The sequence below is a fragment of the Chiloscyllium punctatum genome, chromosome 41, assembly GCF_047496795.1.
Source record: "Chiloscyllium punctatum isolate Juve2018m chromosome 41, sChiPun1.3, whole genome shotgun sequence".
NCBI lineage: Eukaryota > Metazoa > Chordata > Chondrichthyes > Orectolobiformes > Hemiscylliidae > Chiloscyllium > Chiloscyllium punctatum.
Genome location: NC_092779.1, coordinates 38,855,027 through 38,870,900, shown reverse-complemented (window position 1 = coordinate 38,870,900; position 15,874 = coordinate 38,855,027). Strand labels below are relative to the sequence as shown.

Genomic DNA, 15,874 nt, shown 5'->3' with positions numbered 1-15,874 from the left:
TAATTTAGCTCCTAGCTGTTCATACTCCCTTAGCAGAACCTCTGCCCTAGTTTTATCTATATTGTTGGTACCTATATGGACCACGACTACTGCGTCTTTGCCCTCCCTCTCCAAGTTCTTCAACAGCCCAGGTGAGATATCCCGAACCTGAGCGCCAGGTAGGCAACACAACCTTCAGCCTCTCGATCCTGGTCACAGAGATCAGTGTCTATGCTCCGAACCATACTATCCCCAATTACAAAGACATTTCTCTCCTCTCCCCCCAACTTGAATAAATCCCTGTACCATGTTGCTGTGGTCAGTCTTATAGACAGTATTGTAGAGCTTGTAAAATGTTCTCCATCATCCGCTGGAAAATAGCACAGACTAATAACCCAAAAGGCAGTCCATATGTTGCTAAAATGGGTATTAATTGTAGCATACTTCTAGGAATCCTCATCTAATCACAATCGCAGGTACGTATGGCTCATGTCCAGCTTCATCAAGGATTACACGCCCTGCCAGCTTTGCAGATAAGTCTTCTATGCAAGTGATTGGTATTTATCCAGCTGCAAAAAGCGGTTATGAAGTTTCTGAAGTCACAGTCTCTCCTCTTCATTTATTATTTTTTATATGATGAACAAACACCCAAGCATAATTGGTCATATCCAAGTTGAGTTGCTACACGATGCATAATTTGAAAATGTACCATTTCATTTTGCAGTACAGATAATTGCAAACCAATAATCAATAAATGAGTTACAGATTAATGTCAGTAATAAATCACAAAGCAACAAAAGAGTAATAAAAATGTACAAAATGGAAATAGAATAATAAACATGATTGACCCATTGCAGCTTGTGTCATGTCTTAACAGAACTGCAACAAGATGTGAAATAACACAAACCCATGTGTCCAATTGTATATTACTTCCCCAATTCCAGATGTCATCCCACCAAGAATGTTCCTTAATGTTTTAATATCTGTCTTGATAGTTTGACTATTCCACTGAACCTTAACACTTAACCTGTGTGCCTTTCTCAAAATCCCTTTTATTTCTGCCTTGACACTGCAGAATGGAGCTCTATTTTTGTCAAAAGCCATAACTATTTTTCCAGCTGAGTCAGTCATGTCAAAAGTTACAAATTTTCTCCATCTGATGTTAACCAATTCCATCGTTCCTATGCATATGGGCATTTAAGGGTTAGTGAAAAATGTTGAATCAGAAAGGGACAGGCAGATTATGATAATGATATTCTTTTAAAGATAGGATCCTTCTCTTGCAAATCCAAATCTGAATGTGTTGCCTCGAGATTAATCGAATTTTCGAGAGAAGAGTTAACTATTTCATTCCCACGGGATTCAAAACCGCATATGGCTTGCCCAGTTTTATAAGTAGGTTGGAGACAAACAATAGTTTTATCAAACTTTTTGGCATTTCTTAAGTGCTGTCCTTAAAAGTCTCCCCCCATTATTTTGCTCCATTAGGTAAAACGTTCTTAACTCTTATTAGATTACTTACAGTATGGAAACAGGCCCTTCGGCCATACGAATCCACACCGACCTTCCGAAGAGCAACCCACCCACACCCATTCACTTACACTGAACACAATGGGCAATTTAGCATGGCCAATTCACATAACCTGGACATTTTTGACTGTGGGAAGAAACCGGAACAACCGGAGGAAACCCACGCAGACACGGGGACAATGTGCAAACTCCACACAGACAGTTGCCCGAGGCAGGAATTGAATCCAGGTCTCTGGCATTGTGAAGTGGCAGTGCTAACTACTGTGCCACCGTGCCACCCAGCAAACGGCATTTTGAATCACTCCAATATTTTGCACTGTTTATTAGTCCCTACTTTTATTAATCTCCTTAACTCACAGATAGAGATTTGATTTGAAGTCCCTGGCTCATCAGACGTGTCAGAGTGTCGACACAGACACCATCATTACACGCGTGGACACTACCCACCATGTCAAAAGTTACAAATTTTCTCCATCTGATGTTAACCAATTCCATCGTTCCTATGCATATGGGCATTTAAGGGTTAGTGAAAAATGTTGAATCAGAAAGGGACAGGCAGATTATGATAATGATATTCTTTTAAAGATAGGATCCTTCTCTTGCAAATCCAAATCTGAATGTGTTGCCTCGAGATTAATCGAATTTTCGAGAGAAGAGTTAACTATTTCATTCCCACGGGATTCAAAACCGCATATGGCTTGAATCTCACATGACTCGGCCAGTGTTGTCTGTCTCATACGCATGATTTGGAGACAGTATCTCATACGCTGCAGGCAAGGATGCCCTGAGGCATGGTACATTGGTGAGACTGAGCAGAGGCTATGGCAATGGATGAATTGACACTGCACAACAATCACCATACAGGAGTGTTCCCTCCCATTCAGGGACATTTGGCCTTGGACCTTCGGATGACCATCCTCCAATGCGGACTTCAGGACCGGCAACAACGCAAAGTGGCCAAGCTGAGGCTAATAGCCAGGTTTGGTACCCATGGGAATGGCCTCAACCGGGACCTTGGGTTCAGGTGACCCACTACACTACACATTCTCTCTCACACATGAACACAAGTGTTCTCTCTCACAGACTGACACACACACACACACACACACACACACACACACTCTCACAGACTTATACCCCATTACATTCACACACATACACATACATACATTCTCTCACAGCCACATACCCACATGCTCACATTCACTCTGTCTCCCCTGCACATACACACATATAGTTTGTAGGGTGAATTTGTACTTGCAGAATTACATTTTATTTTGCTCAAAAACTGCATAAATCCATTAAGATTCTGTTAATCCCATTTTAGAGATAAAATCAGTCTGAACATTTGGACACAGGCATACTTTAACCTCACACTTTAAATGCAGTATCTGAGCTGAGATGGCACCTATTATTAAAGCTAACTTGAGAATGTAACTTTAAAAATGTTCCGGGATTTACATGTAAAAGAACCGAAACTGTCGTTGTCATTCTTTAAGATTGTCACAAAGCTGGTCCTTTTTTCTAAAAGCTATTCATTTTCTCAAGGCTACTGCGTCTTTGGTTCTTTTCAGAGGGCTCTGAAATGATGGTTTGGTATACTGAGAGCTTTTTGTTTATAATAAACAAATGAGACTTTAGGTCAAAGTGTCCATGTTTTAGAAGTGACCTGTATAATGAAAGGGAAATGGTCAATCCTAGAAGCTGAAGTCTTGTTTTAGTCAGTTGCAACAGGAGATATGTGGAAATGGGCTGCTGAACTCTCTCTCCTTCTGCCTTTCTAACTTTGACCTGTAAGCCTTTATCTCATTTTTACTTTGTGTTTACGGGATTTGTTTATTGGGACTGTTGTGTATTTTCAGAACAGCATAATTATGTCTAGTTTGGATAGACCGAGTCCTGTGGGTATTCTATATTCGGTTCTTTGTGTTTCATTCTGTAATTTTATAAATAAATTTATGTCTGTTTTAAAACTTGGTAGTCAACCTAGCTAACTTACTCTGGGTAATTTTCACTGCACACTATTTAAAACAAGTAGCAAAGTTACTGTCTGGGCTGTCTGCTTAAGAATGTTTTCAGTGGCCTGGCCTCGTCCATAACAGACTGAAAGACTTACCAACAATCCAGTTTTTTTCAATATATCATTTTAGTGGCATCATACTGTAATTAGAAACCCCACAGTATGGAAATAGGCCATTTGGCCAGCAAGTCCACACCAACTCTCCAAAGAGTATCCCCGATCACACTACATTTGCACCCTGACTTACACATCCCCGAACACTATGGGCAAAGGAACACGGCCAATTCACCTAACCTGCACATCTTTGGATTAGGAAACCTATGCAGACACAGGGAGAATGTACAAACTCCACACAGTCGCCCGAGGCTGGAATCAAACCAAGGCACTGTGAGGCAGCAGTACTATCCACTGAGCCACCATGCCACCTGCTATAAACTCTGTGTCTTATAATCTTGCACTCCACAACCACACGATGAAGGAGCAGCACTCTGAAAGCTAGTGCTTCCAAATAAACCTGTTGGCCTATAACCTGGTGTTGTGAGATTTTTAACTTTGTCGACCCTTAACTAACCAAGCTTCAAATTCTGCTGTTTGTTTGTCTCACTTTTCAAAACATCTGGTTTATGGCCCAATTGCTGTTCGAATGCCTGGATTCTCATTTGTGTTGTTGAATTTCCATTCAATCTTTATCTTTATGTTGGGCTTGTATCAGACTGGATAGGTGAATAGAAGATACCTTTCTCTAAGTATGGTGGAACAACGCCAGAGTTGGGATTATAATCATATTCCCAGCCCCAAACTGTACACCATGGAGTTTCATCCTCAACTGATTTCTAGTCAGAGCCATCCCTCCTATCTCTTGATTTTTTTATATGTCCGAAAGCAGAGAGAACCCGTCTCTGGCTGGAAAGCTGTGACTACAAGACAGCAGTTTCTTGTTGACATTTAGAATGATCGGCATTCTGCACTTGTTGCTCATGCTGTCCTTGATTCAGTACTTTAAGTGCTGCCTGGAGATCATTATATTTACTTTTCACTTCCTGAGTCTTAATTTCTGACCCCTAAACCTGCCTCTGTGCCTTCTTATATTTCTGTTCACTGGTTCAAATTGACTTTGATCATTTGACAGATAAACCATCTTCTCTATCTTCTCTAATTGTGTTTTCTGATGGAAAACTGCCCTTTCCTGACTGACAACCTCTAGGGTATCAAGTTGAAATTTTAGCACTTCATTTTCTAATTGTAATTCATCATTTTCTCACTTCAACTCACTTAACGCAGCATTTCTCTGTTTTAGTGTATACTCACACACCAAGTTGCTGCAAATAAACAACAAATTCCCATCAGCCTATCCTCTTTGGGTGTGTGATTTCTCACGGACTTCCTAACTGACTCTCACAAACAATCCAACACTTATAAAATGACAAGTTTCCCAACACTTCAGCAAATTCTTATTTAAATATTCCTTAAACAAGCTGTCCCATTCACTTTAATTGGCTGTCATGATTTCAAATCTGTCAAATTCAATAATACACTTTAAATGTCCAATTAAACCTGAACATTGTTGCCTCTGTCTTCACCTATCTATGCTCTCTCTCACACATGCTCACTAGCACATCATCTCACAGGCATATACTCCATTACACTAGGGCACATACTCTATCAAGCATACACACACACACATTCGCACACTCGCTCGATCTCCCACACATACACACACAATTTCACTGTCTCTCTCTCTCTCTCTCACACACACACACACACACACACACACACTCACATACACACACCCCTAACTCTATGGGGTGAATTTGCATTTGCAGATTTGTATTTGCAGATACAGTCTATTTTGTTTAAAAAACATACAATCTGTATGCAGTCAGTCAATGTGACATTTTATAAATTCCTATTAGCGAGTTTTGAGAAGATTTGTAGCTTAGGTTGAGGTTCTGGATGTAGGCTGAAATGGGTACTGCAGATGCTGGAGATTAGAGTCAAGATTAGAGTGGTGCTGGAAAAGCACAGTGGGTCAGGCAGCATCTGAGGAGCAGGAAAATTGATGTTTCGGGCAAAAGCCCTTCATCAGGAATGATAGATGAAGGGCTTTTACCTGAAACATTGATTTTCCTGCTCCTTGGATGCTGCCTGACCTGCTGGGCTGTTCCAGTACCACTCTAACCTTGACTCTAATCTCCAGCATCTGCAGTACCCACTTCTGCCTAGATGATCTTAACCTTTTTGCGAATCTTCTTCCACGGAAGCCTACCTTGAAGAAGTTCTCTCTACAAGGATCTCAGTCAGTCTCTCTCGCTCTCTCTCTCACTGCAACCCCCAGGCCATCTCCTCTGCCTTGAAGCTCTTTAGCCACGTCCTGAAACAGACTCGCTACAACAGCCACATCCCTTTCCTCAGTGCCTGCCTCCGGAACCATATGGACTCCGAACCACATTCAGACCAACACAGTTTGGATCTGAACAGGATAACCAATACAGACTATAAATTCAAAATCTCCATCAATAGTGCTCCTTCTGGATCCTCTGCACCACACTTGCAGCCATGCGCCACCACCTAACCTCTCCACAGTCAGCTATACCTCAACTGAAGACCACACTCTCTCAGAACTGCAAAGGATCACTACTGTATTATATCCTCAGATGAATTCATACTCTCAACAAACAATATTTCTACACCATTTCAAACATCAAAAATTGTAAGTACAACAAACTTTTATATACCCACCTCAATAGTCAGCATTCCTCGAACATTCCAAAAGCTTTCCCCAGCCTCTGGAACTGCTCAGCCGCCATCAGCCATGAGGCCGTACCAGCCACCATCACTGCAGTGACCGACGACGTCATTTCCAGCAGCTTGAAGCCACGGCTGCTCATGCCGACTCAGCAACCGCCAGCCACTAAAACTGCCGGATAATCAACCACAGCCATAATCATCACCAGATCCGCCACCTCTGGGACCAACCCTAAGTCCAACAGAAAACACATTTCTGCCGCTACCCCCATCCCCATTGCCACTGCTGAAGCCATTTCTGCCCCCTCTGACATCACCCATGCCACGTGTTCCACAATTTCTGCCCCCTACGAGTTCACCCATTGTATGCGTTTTGTCACTTCCACTCCCTACGTTATCACTGATGCCACGTGTTCCACAACTTTCGCCCCCGCAGCTGCTGTCATTGCTACCACTTCCGCTGACGCCATTCACCTGCACACTACTGACACGCCCCCCCCCTTCACAGATCCTCCTGTCACCATCCCCACCCCCCCCCAAACCCCAAGGTGAGCATCACTTCTGCAAATGATGTCACCCCATATGCCCACTCATTACAGTCTCCGCCCCCACTCCCAGCTCCAGCCCTATACCAGGTCCTAGCACCCAGCCCTGCCAAGTTTTCATTATCCCCACAGACTTCCCTCTCACTGAGGATGAATGATCAGTTCTCAGCAAAGGTATTACCTTCATCCCCTTCCGTTCGCGCATCAACAAATTCAATACATATTGTGACGTAAAACACGTCTTCTGCCGCCTCCAAGCTTACTTTTCTCATCAAGGTGGGGATATTTGTGGAGCCTCCTCCTCATCCAGTGAGGTAATTGTCCACCAACATTCACGATTGGATGTGGAAGAATTTTAAGAGATTGGATCTCATCTATTGATTGTGGGTTTGCTTAGCTCTGTCTATCACTTGCTGTTTATGCCGTTTGGCATGCAGATAATCTTGTTTTCTAGCTTCACCAGGTTGACACCTCATTTTTAGGTATGCCTGATGCTGCTTCTGGCTTGCCCTCCTGCACTCTCCATTGAACCAGGCAAAGAGAAAGTGAGATCCGCAAATGCTGGAGATCAGAGTCGAAGAGTGTGGTTCTGGAAAAGCACAGCCGGTCAGGCAGTATCTGAGGATCAGGAGAATCGATGTTGCTGGCATAAGCCCTCCATCAGGGCTTCCTGATGAAGGACGTATAACCAGAAACTTTGATTCTCCTGTTTCTTGAATGCTGCCTGACTGACTGTGCTTTTCCAGCACCACACTCTTTAACTTTGATCCCTTGGCTTGATGCTAATGGTTGAGTGGGGGATATACCAGGCCATGAGGTTGAAGATTGTGCTGGAGTACAGTTCTGCTGCTGTCGATGGTCCACAGTGCCTCATGGATGCCCAGTTTTGAGCTGCTAGATCGATTCGAAGTCTGTTTCATTTGACACGGTGATGGAGCCACACAACACGATGGAGGTTATTCTCAATTTGAAGGTGGGACTTCGTCTCCACAAGGACAGTGTGGTGGTCACTTTTACCTATACTGTCATGACCAGATGCTTCGGCAGCTGACAGATTAGTAAGGATGAGGTCAATACTGTTTTTTCTCTTGTTGTTTCCTTCATCACCTGCCGCAGACCCAGTCTAGCAGTTATATCCTTTAGGACCCGACCAGCTTGATCAGTAATGCTGCTGCACAGCCACTCTTGGTGGTGTATTGAATCAAATTTTAATTAGCAGGGATCTGTGAGAGCTAAATCATCACATTAGAGAAAGATTCAAAAACAGCCTTGAACTGAAAAATGTTCGACCTTTACTAAAAAAACACTGCGTGCAGTTTTTTGGCTAAAAAAATGTAAGAGAGGAGAGACACAAAAGTATCTTAAGCTCTCCACATTTTTACAGAGGAAAGGATAACATTTAAATACTTTAAGATATGCTGACAAGTCTCAGATTATTATTATTAGATGTTCATCATTCGTTACAATGAACTGTGACCTGTTTTGCTTTTTTAGTTTTCCACAACATCAAATTACGCATGTCATTCGATAACTTTGTTTCTGTATATACACATTTTGTTTCAGCTAAAATATACAAGGAGCCATTAAGGAGATTACTGAAGTTTTACCAAGGTTAGAAAATTTGTTTACATTCAGTCTGTGTCATGAATGCTGTTGCTGACTTTTTGCCACAGTCTTTTTAACTTATTGGTTTATAAACTCAAAGAGTTGGCCATTTTTTTCCCATCATGCAATCTTAACTGTTCCCGCACAATTCCACAGGTGTGCATTGAAATCTCCCACAGAGAATACATGTGGCGCCCTTGCCACCCTCAGTGCTTCCTCCAAGGGTATTTCAACATGGAGGAGTACTGAGTCATCAGCCAAAGGAGCACAGTATGCGGTAACCAGTAAGAGATTTCCTTGATCATGTTTAACCTAAAGCCATGAGACTTCATGGGGTCTGGAGTCAATGTCAAGGACTCCCAGGACATCTCCCTCCCAACTGTATACCACTGTGCCACCACCGCTGCTGGGTCTGTCCTGCTGGTGGGACAGGACATATCCAGGGATGGTAATCTGGGGTCTTATCCGTAAGGTAACATTCCGTAAGAATGATTCTTTCAGGCTGTTGCTTGACAAGGCAGTGAGACAGCTCTCCTGACTTCGGCACTAGCTCCCACATGTTGGTAAGGAGGACTTTGCATGGTAGACAGGGCTGTTTGCATTTTTGCCACTGTCTTTTCAGGTTCCAAGGTTGTTGCCAGGTGGCCTGTCCTGTTCCTTGTTGTCACTTTCTCGCAATTGATACAACTGAGTGACTTGCTAGGCCATTTCAGAGGGCAATTGAGAGTCAACCACACTGCTGTTGCTCTGCAGTCACATGTAGGGCGGATCACGTAAGGATGACAGATTTTCTTCCCTAATGGATGGACTTTTCTGACAATTGACAATGGTTTCATAATCATCAGTCAACTCCTAATTCCAGATTAAAAAAAATAAATCTAATCCATCTGCCATGACAGGATTCAAACCCAGGTCTTCAGAACATTATTCTGGGTTTCTGGATTAATAGTCAAGCGATAATACCACTAGGCCATTTCATTCCTTGATGAGATTTCTGAATGCTTAGAGGTGCATGGTAAAATAGGCAAAGTCAGCATGGTTTCATCAAGGAGAGGTCATGTCTGACAAATGCGTTGGAATTCTGTAGGTGAATGAGCCTGGGTAGGTTACTCTTCGGAGGGTAGGTATGAACTTGTTGGGCTAAAGGGCCTGTTTCCATACTGTAGGGATTCTAAAAATAAATCTTTAAGGAGGTAATGAGCAGGTTAGACCAAATAGAGCCAATGGATGTACTTCCATAAGATATTTGATAAGGTGCTGCACAGTAAGGTGCTGCTGAGTAAGATAAGAGCCTATGGTATTAGAGGTAAGGTATGAGATTGGATAGAAGATTGGCTGTCTGGCAAAAGGCAGAGAGTGGGGATAAAAGAGTCCTTCTCAGAATAGAAGCCAGTGACAAGTGGTGTTCCGCAAGGGTCAGTGCTTGGACCACAACTTGTCACTTTATGCATTAATGATCTGAATGAAGGAGCTAAGGGCATTCTGGCTAAGTTTGCAGGTGATACAAAGATAGGTGGAGGGGCAGGTAGTATTGAGGAGGTGGGGAGGCTGCATAAAGATTCAGTCTGTTCAGAGAGTGAGCAAAGAAGTGGCTGATAAAATACAACATAGAAAAGTGTGAGGTCATGCACTTTAGGAGGTAGAATAGAGGCAGGGACTATTTTCTAAATGGGGAGAAAATTCGGAAACCTGAAGCGCAAAGAGACTTGGGAGTCACAGTTCAGATTTCTCTTAAGGTAAACTAGTACATTGAGTCAGTAGATAGGAAGGCAAACAAAATGTTGTCATTCAACTAGAGAGGACTGGAATTGAAAAGCGGTATTCACTTCTCAGGTTTTATTAGGCTCTGATCAGGCCACATTTAGGATATTGTGAGCAACTGTTTGGGCCTCATACCTCAGAAAGGATGTATTGGCCCTGGAGTGCATCCAAAGGATGTTCACGAGAATGATCTGTGATGATTCTGTTTCTTTAACAAGGTTATGTTGTCCTTGTTTTTTTTCTAGAGGGTTTGTAAAATATGAGGTGCCAAAATGGCTAATAGACACAGCCTAAGTCAATAATCATAAGAGGGCTTTAAAGTTTTTTTTAAGTAGTTATAATGAAAGGGGAGTGTCCAGTTGTCCCAGTTCAGGTTTTTTCCAGTTCTGTTTAGTTTTTCATTGGAAATCAGAAGCTGCTGGCAGCAAAGAAGTGGCTACTGTGAAAAGATGTTCCATGCTTGAACAGAAGTCTTGCCTGAACTTTCTCTCTGAAATCTCTTCTGCCTGAAAGAACCTGCGTTTGAATTTACCATTTGCCAAGAGATATATTATTGGGATGTTGTGGGAATTGGAACAGATTCGTGAAGTTGTGATTTCGAGTCAGTTAGGTTTTCAAATAGTTAAGAGTAGATTCCCTACAATAGGGAAACAGGCAACAAATCAAAGTACAACATTTGGCAATGCTAAATGTGTGATTAACAATCAGTTGTCTTGAGAAACAGACACATAGTTAGCTGGGAAAATGCCAACATTTCCACGAAGTTTTCCTTCCTACCTGAGTCAAACTGAGAATTAGTTCGGGATGTTACAGTGATTTTATCACCTGCGCAGAAGCTCAGGTCACCCGGTGCTTGTCCCTCAAACGAGAGCATCGCTGTCACAATTGAAGGCACTTCCCACAGATTTTCTCTTAATCCTCCATTCGCAGATGGTTATATATGTTATGGTCTGGGTGAGGAATTTTGTGATTCTTTGGCCTTTGCTTGTGGTCTTATTACTTTTTTCTTATTTCCACATTGTTCTTCCTTCTGGTACTGCTCATTAAATGTACCCAGTATGTCATAAAACTCATGGGCAACAGCTGGAGGCTCAACATCACCATACAAAATTACACATGCTCGGATGTCTTCGCAGTAAAACTTGTGATTGCTTTCTTTTCTTTCAATCAAAGAAGATCCTTCTAAATATATTCCAGCAAACAACCGACATGACTTGCAGTAGGTGTGGACAGCAGGTGAACTTCTAACAGCAACATCTCCCTCTAAGTTTCTGCCAATGGGCTCAATTACAGTTGTAAAATTTCCACGTAATGTGAGACTTCCCCTTTTGCAAATGCATCAACTGCAAGCTTCTGTTTCAGGATTATCACTGAAGGGGGGTGATAAACCGCCCCGTGTTTACCATGGAGCAAGGCCCACATTGGGAGAGCCAGCAGTATCCATTTTAAAGCAAACAGTATTCATTCTAAAACAGCAGCTGCCAGCCCGACCACATGATCGGGAAAAGGGGGCCCAAAGACAGATCCGAATACACACCAGACCAGACACTAGTCAGGACTCCAGACAATGGTCATGACTCACAGATCGAAACCCACCTTATAATCTCGTCAAGGTTCCAACTGACACACACCCATAACCTGATCATGCAAAACAGTCCTACACAAAAGGCAAACACCAAACGAACAAGATGAATCTAACAGACACTTTGGAAGTAACAAAGGGGGGTGCTAGCCTCCAGTCCTCACGGAGAGACAAGCAGATAGCACCTGGACCCATTCACGTAAAGATAAACAGCACACCTTTTGTGTATGCTGCCGACTCTCCGAGGACGGCAGGAAGCTTGACATTCACACATACTCCAGCCATGATTGCCACCATTCACACTCATTCATACCCAATCTCCTACATCCTGACTCATGAAGTATATAACTTGTAACATCGCGCGGGGAACGAGAGAGCGATCGAGATTCGGACCTCGGTTGGTCTCCGCCGGCGTTAAACAATTTAGTAAATTACCGATTGTCGAACTGCACTCTGGGCTCGGACTGAGATCATTTCATCCGCGCTAACATCACCAAATCAGATATCTCAATTCCAATCTCAAAACTCCCACCAAGTCCAGCAATGCCTATTGCTGAAGGAGCAGACCTTCTTCCATCTGCCAGGCGACTCAATACAATTCCACTGCCTCCGCGAGCAGTTACTAAAACTCCAGCTTTAATTACCAAGATGATTGCAAGTCCTTGTGCTTCAGCTTTCACATGAGCTGGTTAGCTATGACCTTAAGTTATTCTAAATTCTGTTTTCTTTTGTTTATGTTTCAACTGTAGTGTGCAAATAAATTGTTTTGCTTAAAGCCAAGTGGTTTGACCAGCTACATCACTCCAGTATCCACTTTCATCTGCCTTTAAAAAAAGTAAATAGTTTGAGGGGGTCTGGCCTGGTCCATAACAGTTCCCAGGAATGAAAGGCTGAACATATGAGGAATGTTTGAAGATTCTGGGATTATACTCAATTGAGTTGAGAAGGATGAGTGGGATCTGATTGAAACTTACAGAATACTGAACAGCCTGGACAGAATGGACGTCGGGAAAATGTTTCCATTCACAGGAGAGGCAAAGACCAGAGGGCACAGCCTTAGAGTAAAGGAAGACCGTTTAGAACAAAAGATGAAGAGAAAGCTCTTTAGCCAGAGAGTTTGAATCTGTGCAATTCATTGCCACAGAAGGCTCTGGGGACCAGGTCATTGAGTATTTTTTAAAAAAAGATAGATAAGTTCTTGATTGCCAAAGGGTCAAAGGTTAAAGGGCAAAAGCAGGAAAATTGGGTTGAAAAACCTGTAAGTCATAGCAGACTCAATATCTGTTCCTATTTCTTATTTGACTTCTTTGCATATTACCTTGCTGGATGAGTTGTCTTTTCTTAGTATAGCTGTGACATACTCCTTAATTATTAATGCAACTTCCCCACCCCTTTTATATCCTCATCATGCCTGTAAGATCAAAACCCTGGAATATTGAACTACTACTCCTACCCTTCTCTCAACCAAGTTTCTGTAATGGCTACAACATTGTAGGCCCATCTATTAATTAACATCATAGAGCTGTACAGCACAGAACCAAACCCTTCAGTCCAAGTCATCCATACTGACCAGATATCCTAAAATAATCTAGTCCCATTTGCTAGCACTTGGCTTATATCCTATTCATATATCCATCCAGATGCCTTTTAAATGTTGTAATTGTAACAGCCTCCACCACTTCCTCTGGCAGCTCATTCCAGACACACACCATACTGTGTGAAAAAGTTATCCCTTAGCTCACTTTTAAGTCTTTCCTCTCTCACCTTAAATCTATGTCCTCTATGTTTAGGCTCAGCTACCCTGGGGAAAAAAAATGTATTTATTTATCCTATCCATGCCACTCATAATTTTAGAAACTTCTATAAGGCCACTCCTCAGCCTCCAAGTAAAATACATTCAGCTTGTTCAGCTTCTCCCTGTAGCTCAAACCCACCAACCCTGGCAACACCCTTGTAAATATTTTCTGAACCCTTTCAAGTTTCACAACATCATTCTGTTTGTTAGCAGGGAGATCAGAATTGAACACAATATTCCAAAAGTGGCTGAACCAATGTCCTGTACAACCTCAACATGACTTCCCAACTCCTATAAACGATGCACTAATAAAGACAAGCACACTAAACAAAATTGAAGCTTTAAGCTCATTTGCCTTTCCTGCTGTACTCCTTGTAATAAAATACATTACGTCGTACGGCCAGTCCCGGTGTTCATTAAGTTGGTCTTGTTTATTTTTCCTATTAGACTCCGTTGACTCAATCTCTACCTTCTCCGCGATCATGCCACATGCTGACCTACTGCACTCATTCCCAACACCACTAGTCTTTCTTGGACAGGTTCCTCCAGCCCTGGAAGAAATCCAGATATCTGAAGCCCTCCCTTCTAAAGCAACCTATTTAGCCACACATTCAACTGTATCACCTTTCTACTTTTGTCCTCCCTAACAAGTGGTACAGGAAATAATCCTAAGATTATAGCCCGAGTGATCCTACTTTCTAGCTTCCTACCTAACTCCCTAAATTCCCTTTCAAGGACCTCATCTGCTTTCCTGCCTGTGTCATTAGTATCAACATGGACCACAACGTAACCCTCACCTTTTCGAATGTCATGCCATTCAGAGACATCCTTGATCCTGGCACCGGGGAGGCTAAATTTGATCCTGGAAACTCTTGCGGCCACAGAAACACCTGTCTGTCCCTCTGACTATAGAGTCCCCTATCATTACTACTCACCTACAATTAGATCCATTGTATTATACAAAGCCAATCATGGTGCCTCTGATCGGGCTGCTGCTGTTGCTTTCCTCTGAGAGGTCACACACCCGAACAGTGTGACCACATCCCCACTGCCTTCTCGTCCCTCCTGGTGGTTGCCCATCTACCTTACTGAACCTTTGGTGTGACCACATCCCTGAAACGCCTATCTATAAACACTTTCTGCATCCTGCATGCTCTTCAGTGAGTGAAACTGTCACCCAGCCAATTTATGAAATCTGAGAATAGCTGCAGAAGTGGGAGGGCCAGCCAGAGCAATCAGAGAGTTGCATGGGGATACAAAAAGATCATGCACATGGGTGGATGCAAAGTGAGAGCATGTGGGGAGAGAGGGAGCTAAGAGTGATCATGCATAAGAGGAACTAAAGAAGGGAGTGCAGATTGTGGGTGTGAGTCGGGGGATATGGGGGCAGTCATATGAGGAAACAGAGAGATGGGCTTGAGTCAGAGACAGCAAAGAGAGTGCATGGGAGTACAGACAAGTGGGCGAGATGGATCAGAGAGAACTATGGGCAAAGGGAAACTGAGAGTGTAGACACGCAAGAGGTAATAGAGAGAGTGTGTGCAGGCGAGATGCAGCAGCAAAAAGCGTGCATGCGGACAAGTGGGAGCAAGGACAGTATGAGCAGCTGAGAGGGAGCAGAGAAAGAGAGACCATGCCAGGTGAACAGAACAGAAGAAATGGGCAGGCAAAAAGATTCAGAGAGGGCATGGGTGTGCAAGCAGAGCAGAGATAGAATGTACCAGCCAATATTGAGCAGAGAGAGCAAGTGGATGGGTGGGTAAGAGCAGAGAGAGCATGTGCGTGTGAACAAGATTGTGCAGAGAAATGTATGGAAGACAGCATAAGGTACATGCAAGGCAAGAGTGTGTGCACAGGCAGTGGGAGCAGAAAGAAAGCGTAGACAAGAAACAGAGACCCCAGGTGGACAGGCAAAATGGAACAGAAACCACAAGCAAATGCAGACAAAATGGAACAGAGGGAGTGGGTCCGAGAGATTGAGCAGGGAAAGGCATAACTTGTGCTTGGCCAGGGAGTGTGATGGTGCAGGTGTGCATAACAGAATAGGGAGCATCTGTCAGTGTTTGAATTGGGTTTTGGACCATTTTCTGTGAAAAAGGAATCTGGCTGTTGATCGTACAGCATGAAGATTTGTAAGTTCCCTGCCTAATCTCATATTAGCAGCTCTTGAAAGCTCAATACTACTGGCTTTACCTGACTGAACTGATGACCCTTATCAACATAAACAAAAAACTCAAGGAACAGTATCAATGTTGGTGAAACAAGACATCCTGCAAACCCATCCAGTAATCTGGCCAGTTTTGTTATTTTCT

At 43.0% G+C, this 15,874-nt stretch overlaps 1 pseudogene; it reads right to left on the bottom strand.

Moving 5' to 3' along the window:
* Positions 1-10,889: 10,889 nt before the first annotated feature.
* Positions 10,890-11,607, bottom strand: LOC140465107 (SH3 domain-containing YSC84-like protein 1 pseudogene; annotated as a pseudogene).
* Positions 11,608-15,874: the final 4,267 nt, after the last annotated feature.